Consider the following 8,102-nt stretch of genomic DNA (forward strand, 5'->3'; position numbering starts at 1 on the left):
TCCCAATTCAGCTTGGGGGTAGATCTTGGATACCTAGTTGTGCATTGAATGAGATACAGTAGAGTCTCGCTTATCCAATGTTCTGGATTATCCAATGCATTTTTGTAGTCAATGTTTTCAATACATCGTGATATTTTGGTGCTAAATTCATAAATACAGTAATTACTACATAGCATTACTGTGTATTGAATTCCTTTTCCTGTCAAATTTGTTGTATAACATGATATTTTGGTGCTTAATTTGTAAAATCATAACCTAATTTGATGTTTAATAGGCTTTTCCTTAATCCCTCCTTATTATCCAAGATATTCGCTTATCCAAGCTTCTGCCGGCCTGTTTAGCTTGGATAAGTGAGACTCTACTGTATTTGGAAATTTGACACTCAAAACACTTCTGATCCCAAGCATTTGGCACAAGCAAGGCACAAGGCGTATCTACACTGTTGGACAAACGTGGTTTGGCATCACTCCGATTGCCGTGGATGATGGCTATGGAGTCTAGGGCAATGATGGGCAACCTTTTGCACTTGGTGTGTCAAAATTCACCAAAAAACGTAGCATGACTTGGGTGGTGTGTCACTTCGAGAAAAAAACTATAATTTCACAATATATTCCAATTTAGCTTGGGGGCAGATTTTGGAATACATGGTTGGTCATCGAATAAGAACTTGGAGAAATCCCAATTCAGCTTGGGGACAGATTTTGGATACATCGTTGTGCATTGAATGAGATATTCCAGTTCAACTTGGGGGCAGATTTTGGATACCTGGTTGTGCATCGAATGAGATATTCCAATTCAGCTTGGGGTAGATTTTGGATATCTAGTTATGCATCGAGTGAGATATCCCAATTCAGGTTGGAGACAGATTTTGGATACCTGGATGTGCATCGAATGAGATATTCCAGTTCAACTTGGGGGCAGATTTTGGATCCCTAATTGTGCATTGTGTGAGATATTCCAATTCAGCTTGGGGACAGATTTTGGATACCTAGTTGTACATCGAATGAGATATTCCAATTCAGCTTGGGGATAAATTTTGGATACCTAGTTGTGCATCGAATGAGATATTCCAATTCAGGTTGGGGATAAATTTTGGATACCTAGTTGTGCATCGAGTGAGATATCCCAATTCAGGTTTGGGACAGATTTTGGATACTTAGTTGTGCATCAAAAGAGATATTCCAATTCAGGTTGGGACAGATTTTGGATACATGGTTGTGCATCAAAAAAGAACTTGGAGACATCCCAATTCAGGTTAGGGACAGATTTTGGATACCTAGTTCTGCATCGAATGAGATATTCCAATTCAGCTTGGGGGCAGATTTTGGAATACATAGTTGTGCATTGAACGAGATCTTGGAGACATCTCAATACGACATGGGACCCATTCTGAATAGCGTTGTCGAAGGCTTTCATGGCCGGGATCACAGGGTTGTTGTATGGCCATTTTCCAGAAGTATTCTCTCCTGACGTTTCGCCCACATCTATGGCAGGCATCCTCAGAGGATACCTCACAACCTCTGAGGATGCCTGCCATAGATGTGGGCGAAACGTCAGGAGAGAATACTTCTGGAACATGGAAACATACAACAACCCATTCTGGATGGCTTTGGAGAAGAAGCCGCGATTCCCGATGCCTTGCCTCCTTCCTGGCAGGGTCCCCAAAAGGCAAGGCAGTCTGAGAGCGCCCCTCAGTGGCCGGAGCCCAGTTGGCACCCCTCGCCCAGCCATTCGACACAAACAGACATCTATATGTAAAATACAAGTGAAGCAATCTTTCCATGTGTCTCCCCCCCACCAAATATATATTTATATCTCTCTCCCGTTGGTCTTACCAGGACGGTGAGTGTGGGTAGCCTCCTCCTCTCCTTGGGCGGCGTTGGCAAAGTTGGGCATGTCGCAGGCGGGCTCAGGAGCGGGGCTCATGGGGGGCTGCCATCTTGGGGGGGCCAGGCCAGGCCGAGGGGGCCGGGGGGGCTCCTGGGTGGGCACTGCAGCCGCGGCATGGCCTCCTCGAGAGGAGGAGGAGGAGGAGGAAGAAGAGGAAGGCCAAGGCGAGTAGGCGCAGCGGGCTATCCCTGCGAAGGTGGTGGTCTGAGGAGGGAAAGGAGGAGGGATGAATGGATGGATGGATGGAAGGAAGGAAGGAAAGGATGCAGCAGAGAGGGAGGAGGAGGAGGGAGAGAGAGAGAGAGAGGGACCACCGCATTAGCGCGAAAAGCCAGACACCGAGAAACACACACACAGAGGGCGAGGGACCCCACGGGGGCGGGGAAGGGCAACTTTGGTGCGTAAAAAAAGGAGACACACCAAAAAAAAAACCCACTGGGAAAAAGTTGCCAAAGCAAAGCGCACTGGATGGAAAGGTGAGGGTGGCCCCATTTAAAAAGGGGATCTAAAGGCAATCTCAGGCACAACCCAGAAAGGAGGTTTTTGGGTTGAGAAGGGGAGCAGAGCTTTCTGTCCTTTTTCTGGAGAGGGACTTTCTCCCATCCCGTTAGGATGGGGAAGAAGCAAAGAGGCACTCAATGCACCAAGTCAAAGGAACCAAGGCACCACTTGAAAGACTGCAAAAGGATCGAGACCCCCATTTACCCACCCCAAAAAGACATCAAGGCTTTTGAGTTGCACTCCAACGATGGGAGGGAGATTGGTGGACAAGATTGCCAAGACTTGCATTTATTTTCAAGCACCAATTCTAGCCAAACAGCGTTGACTTTGGAGTAAAGGAGAGCAGAAAGCGGTCCCCAATCTCCCACCAACACGTCCGTTTTGGGACCAATGTCTGGGAGGCATCCTTCCACCCCAAAGTCCCAATATTGGCCCGAGACTTCTGGGCTCAGCAGCTTCCCAAGAAAGAGAAAATAGAGATTAGGTTGTCGAAGGCTTTCATGGCCAGAATCACTGGGTTGCTGTGAGTTTTCTGAGCTGTATGGCCATATAAGAGAAGCATTCTCTCCTGACATTTTGCCTGCATCTACAGAGGTTGTGAGATCTGTTCAAAACTAGGCAAGTGGGTTTATATATATGTGAAATGTCCAGGTTGGGAGAAAAAACTCTTGTTCTGTAGGAATCAAGTGTGAATGTTGCCATTGGCCACCTTGATTAGCACTGAATAGCCTTTCATTGATACGGCCAATGGGCTAATCAATAAAATGTGATTTGTGATTTGAATAGCCTTTCAGTTTCAAGGTCTGGCTGCTTACTGCCTGGGGGTATCCTTTGTTGGGAGGTGTTAGCTGGCCCTGATGGCGTAGTGGACTTGGCGTAAGTGACTTGAAGGTTGGGTTGCTGACCTGAAAGCTGTCGGGTTCGAATCCCACCCGGTGAGAGTGCGGATGAGCTCCCTCTGTCAGCTCCAGCTCCATGCGGGGACATGAAAGAAGCCTCCCACAAGGATGGTAAAAACATCCAAACATCCGGGCAATGTCCCCTGGGCAACATCCTTGCAGATGGCCAATTCTCTCACTTCAGAAGCGACTCAAGTTGCTCCTGACACGGAAAAAAAAGCTGGCCCTGATTGTTTCATGTCTGGAATTATTCTGTTTTCTGAATGTTGTTCTTTGTTTACTGATTTTAGAGGTTTTTTAAATACTGGTAGCCAGATTTTGCTCATTTTCATGGTTTCCTCCTTTCTGCTGGCCAGCTAACACCTCCCAACAAAGGATTCCCCTACGCAGGAAGCAGCCAGACCTTGAAGTTGAAAGACTATGCAATGCGAATCAAGGTGGCCAAGTGCAACATTCACACTTGCCTCCAACAGACGCTGGACATTATTCCACAGATATGTTGTCGAAGGCTTTCATGGCCGGGATCACAGGCTTGTTGTATGTATTCCGGGCCGTATGGCCATGTTCCAGAAGTATTCTCTCCTGACGTTTCGCCCACATCTATGGCAAGCATCCTCAGAGGTTGTGAGGCATGGAGAGATAGATATATATATGTGGTTACGTGCCCAAGCTTTTGATGAGCAAATGACAAAGTTGACATAGCCTGATTTAAGGATGAGGATCTTGGACGAATGGAATTAATTATATATATGTTTTTATAATGTGATTTAACAATGTTATTAATGGATCTGTTTATATTGTTTTGTTTTTATGATTGCATTTTGAGCATTAAATTTTGCCAATTTTTGTAAGCCGCCCTGAGTCCCCTCAGGTGAGAAGGACGGGATATAAATGTTGTAAATATATATATATATATATATATATATATATATATATATGTATATACAGTAGAGTCTCACTTATCCAACACTCACTTATCCAACGCTCTGGATTATCCAACGCATTTTTGGAGTCAATGTTTTCAATACATCATAATATTTTGGTGCTAAATTCATAAATACAGTAATTACTACATAGCGTTACTGCGTATTGAACTACTTTTTCTGTCAAATTTGTCATATAACATGATGTTTTGGTGCTTAATTTGTAAAATCATAACCTATTTTGATGTTTAATAGGCTTTTTCTTAATCTCTCCTTATTATCCAACATATTTGCTTATCCAACATTCTGCCGGCCCGTTTATGTTGGATAAGTGAGACTCTACTGTATATGGGGCCCCTGGTGGTGGTGCAGTGTGTTAAAGAGCTGAGCTGCTGAGCTAGCGGACCAAAAGGTGCCAGGTTCAAATCCCGGGAGCGGAATGAGCGCCCGCTGTTAGCCACAGCTCCTGCCAACCTAGCAGTTCGAAAACATGCCAATGTGAGTAGATCAATAGGTACCGCTCCGGCAGGAAGGTAACGGCGCTCCATGCAGTCATGCCAGTGGCCACATGACCTTGGAGGTGTCTACGGACAACGCCGGCTCTTCGGCTTAGAAATGGAGATGAGCACCAACCCCCAGAGTCGGTCACGACTGGACTTAAAGTCAGGGGAAACCTTTACCTTTACTAATATGCTATCCTAATAACAATAACAACAACTATTGTGGTATCGAGGTATTGTTTCTATTAGTAGACTCAACCTCAAATCCTTCAGATATTTTGTATGCTTGCTTCTATGTGTGTGTGTATATATATAAATATATATTCTACAGATATTTAAGCCCCACTTGCTTAGTCTCCAACAGATCTCACAAGGTGTTGTCGAAGGCTTTCATGGCCAGGATCACAGGGTTGTTGTATGTCTTTCGGGCTGTGTGGCCATGTTCCAGAAGTATTCTCTCCTGACGTTTCGCCCACATCTATGGCAGGCATCCTCAGAGGTTGTGAGGTATGGACCTCACAAGCTCTGGGGTTGTGGGAGAAACGTCAGGAGAGAATGCTTTCATGGCCGGGATCACAGGGTTGTTGTATGTCTTTCGGGCTGTGTGGCCATGTTCCAGAAGTATTCTCTCCTGACGTTTCGCCCACATCTATGGCAGGCATCCTCAGAGGTTGTGAGGTATGGACCTCACAAGCTCTGAGGTTGTGGGAGAAACGTCAGGAGAGAATGCTTTAATGGCTGGGATCACAGGGTTGTTGTATGTCTTTCGGGCTGTGTGGCCATGTTCCAGAAGTATTCTCTCCTGACGTTTCGCCCACATCTATGGCAGGCATCCTCAGAGGTTGTGAGGTATGGACCTCACAAGCTCCGAGGTTGTGGGAGAAACGTCAGGAGAGAATGCTTTAATGGCTGGGATCACAGGGTTGTTGTATGTCTTTCGGGCTGTGTGGCCATGTTCCAGAAGTATTCTCTCCTGACGTTTCGCCCACATCTATGGCAGGCATCCTCAGAGGTTGTGAGGTATGGACCTCACAAGCTCTGAGGTTGTGGGAGAAACGTCAGGAGAGAATGCTTTAATGGCTGGGATCACAGGGTTGTTGTATGTCTTTCGGGCTGTGTGGCCATGTTCCAGAAGTATTCTCTCCTGACGTTTCGCCCACATCTATGGCAGGCATCCTCAGTGGTTGTGAGGTATGGACCTCACAAGCTCTGAGGTTGTGGGAGAAACGTCAGGAGAGAATGCTTCTGGAACGTGGTCAGACAGCCCGGAGAACTCACAGCAACTCAGCATAGAGATGGCATGTCATTACATAAAGAGAGCTCCTGCCAGGCAAGGAATTGCAACTGCCACCCCCTCCCCAGATGCCCAAAGAGCAGCCCTGCAGCAAGGCACCCTTTATCTCCCTTGGGTTGGTTTGCGAGCAAAATAGACATCCTAAATATATATATAGATAGATAGGGAGAAAAACAAGAGATTATTCAGAAACATGACTCACTGCAGTCGCCCTCCACATAATTCCAAGCGGAGAGTCTTCCAAGGCATTGCAAAAGGATTCCTGGAGACCCGGCAACAAAAATTGCTTTTCCTTCGGGGCTTTTCCTTCCTTTCCTTCGGGGCTTTTCTCCTTCTTTAGGCCATTTAATAAGACTCAGGATGGAGAGGTCTTTCCTTTCTTTGCTTTCACCCTTCGTCTGGAAATGTTTCGCAGGAGAGAAGGCGGCGACAGAGTGGAAGCGAAGCGCGCTTTGGTCCAAGCGAGACTGAGAGAGATGCCTTCTGGCTCCACAAAAACAACAAAAAACTCTCCTTTTTTTCCTTTTTTTTCTCGTTCTTCTCCTCCTCTTTCAAGTTTTCTCAGCCTCCCTCTTTCGTATCTCGGGGCCAACTCCAACAAGGTCCCGCTCGAGAAGCAATGCAATGCAAGCCTGGCGCTTGGAGACGCAATCCAAGGCAACGCTTGGAAATGGGTCGTCGTTCCACGCAGGGAAAAAAGCAAGCCCCGAGGCTGGGAGTCAAGGGGAGGCTTGGAGGGGGTCTCTTGTCCCTCAAAACGACCCCAATTGGGGTTTCTTTCCCGCCGTTTCCACGCGAAAGGGTCCGGAAGAAGGTCCCCCCTTCACCTCTCCAAAAAAAGCGCAAAGCGCAATCCAAGGCAACGCTTGGAAATGGGTCGTCGTTCCACGCGGGGAAAAAAGCAAGTCCCGGGGATGGGAGTCAAAGGGAGGCTTGGAGGGGGTCTCTTGTCTCGCAAAACGCCCACAATTGGGGTTTCTTTCCCGCCGTTTCCACGCGGGAGGGTCCGGAAGGAGGTCCCCCCTTCACCTCTCCAAAAACGCGCAAAGGTTTGGGCTTCAGGAGGCGTCGCGGGCTTCTCGCGCTCCCTTCTCGCCTTCCATCCTCGGCGGCGCGGAGCTCCCACAGGAAGCAGGAAAGTCCCTCGCAGTCCCCGCGTGGAGAGACCCACGCGCACGCGCACAGGAGCCTGCCTGCCTTTCTTTTCTTTTTCTTTTTTTTTTCTTCTCCCCCTCCTCTCCTCTCTTCCCTTCCTCCGCAGCGAGCGTCGTGCCAAAGAGGCGCACAGAAGAAGAGGGAGAGAGAGAGGGGGGGGGGAAGAGCTGGAGGAGGCAGGCGCGCGCACGCGGGTGCCCCTCTCCCTCCTCCCTCCCACGCACGCGCGTTCACGACAGCTCTTCTTCTCCCCCCCCCTTTGCGCGCCCACATGCAGGCCTTTCCTTCCCTGCTTTTAAAAGAGACACAAGAGAGAAAATCATAGAATCCTAGAGTTGGAGCCATCCAGTCCAACCCCATTCTGGAAAACCGCCTTTAAAGCACACCCGATAGATGGCCATCCAGCCTCTGTTTCAAAGCCTTCACCACACTCCAGAGCAGAGAGTTCCACTGCTGAACAGCTCTCTCTCACAGTGAGGAAGTTCTTCCTCATGTTCGGGTGGAATCTCCTCTCTTTCCTGTAGTTTGAATAATAACAACAACAACAACAACAACAACATTGCATGGAAAGTTTCTTGACAAAATTGAAGGAATAAGAAGACCTGGCTCTGGCTCACGAATGGGACCCTGAAGAAGGAGACAGAAGGCCTGATCCTTGCAGCCCAGGAGCAAGACATCAGAACAAAGGCAATTCAGGCCAAGATCTAAATCAGCTGATGACCCAAAATGTAATTGTAACTTATACAAAAAAGAAAGGAAGCAATACTTATAGCCCTTTATTTGTAATAAAACAAGCTGGCACATAGCAGTCAAAACTACATTTTTATTGGCCGGTTATAACCCCATTGTGACAACAAAAGTGGGCCTGTGTTTGCTTAAAACTGCTAAAAGGAGATCGGAGTACATAGATCAGATTGGGGTGCAGTGTAGGAGAGATGAG

At 47.5% G+C, this 8,102-nt stretch overlaps 1 protein-coding gene across 1 annotated transcript in view; it reads right to left on the reverse strand.

Moving 5' to 3' along the window:
- Window positions 1-7,300, reverse strand: part of grin2a (glutamate ionotropic receptor NMDA type subunit 2A) — a 194,199-nt gene extending 186,899 nt beyond the window's left edge. Inside the window, exons 1-2 of the mRNA XM_062964617.1 lie at window positions 6,210-7,300; window positions 1,836-2,094 (exon numbers count right to left, since the gene is read on the reverse strand). The gene's annotated coding sequence lies outside the window, so the exon portion shown is untranslated. The remainder of the gene's footprint in view (window positions 1-1,835; window positions 2,095-6,209) is intronic.
- Between the last annotated feature and the right edge of the window lie 802 nt (window positions 7,301-8,102).

This window comes from Anolis carolinensis, unplaced genomic scaffold, assembly GCF_035594765.1.
Source record: "Anolis carolinensis isolate JA03-04 unplaced genomic scaffold, rAnoCar3.1.pri scaffold_13, whole genome shotgun sequence".
Taxonomy (NCBI): Eukaryota; Metazoa; Chordata; class Lepidosauria; order Squamata; family Dactyloidae; genus Anolis; species Anolis carolinensis.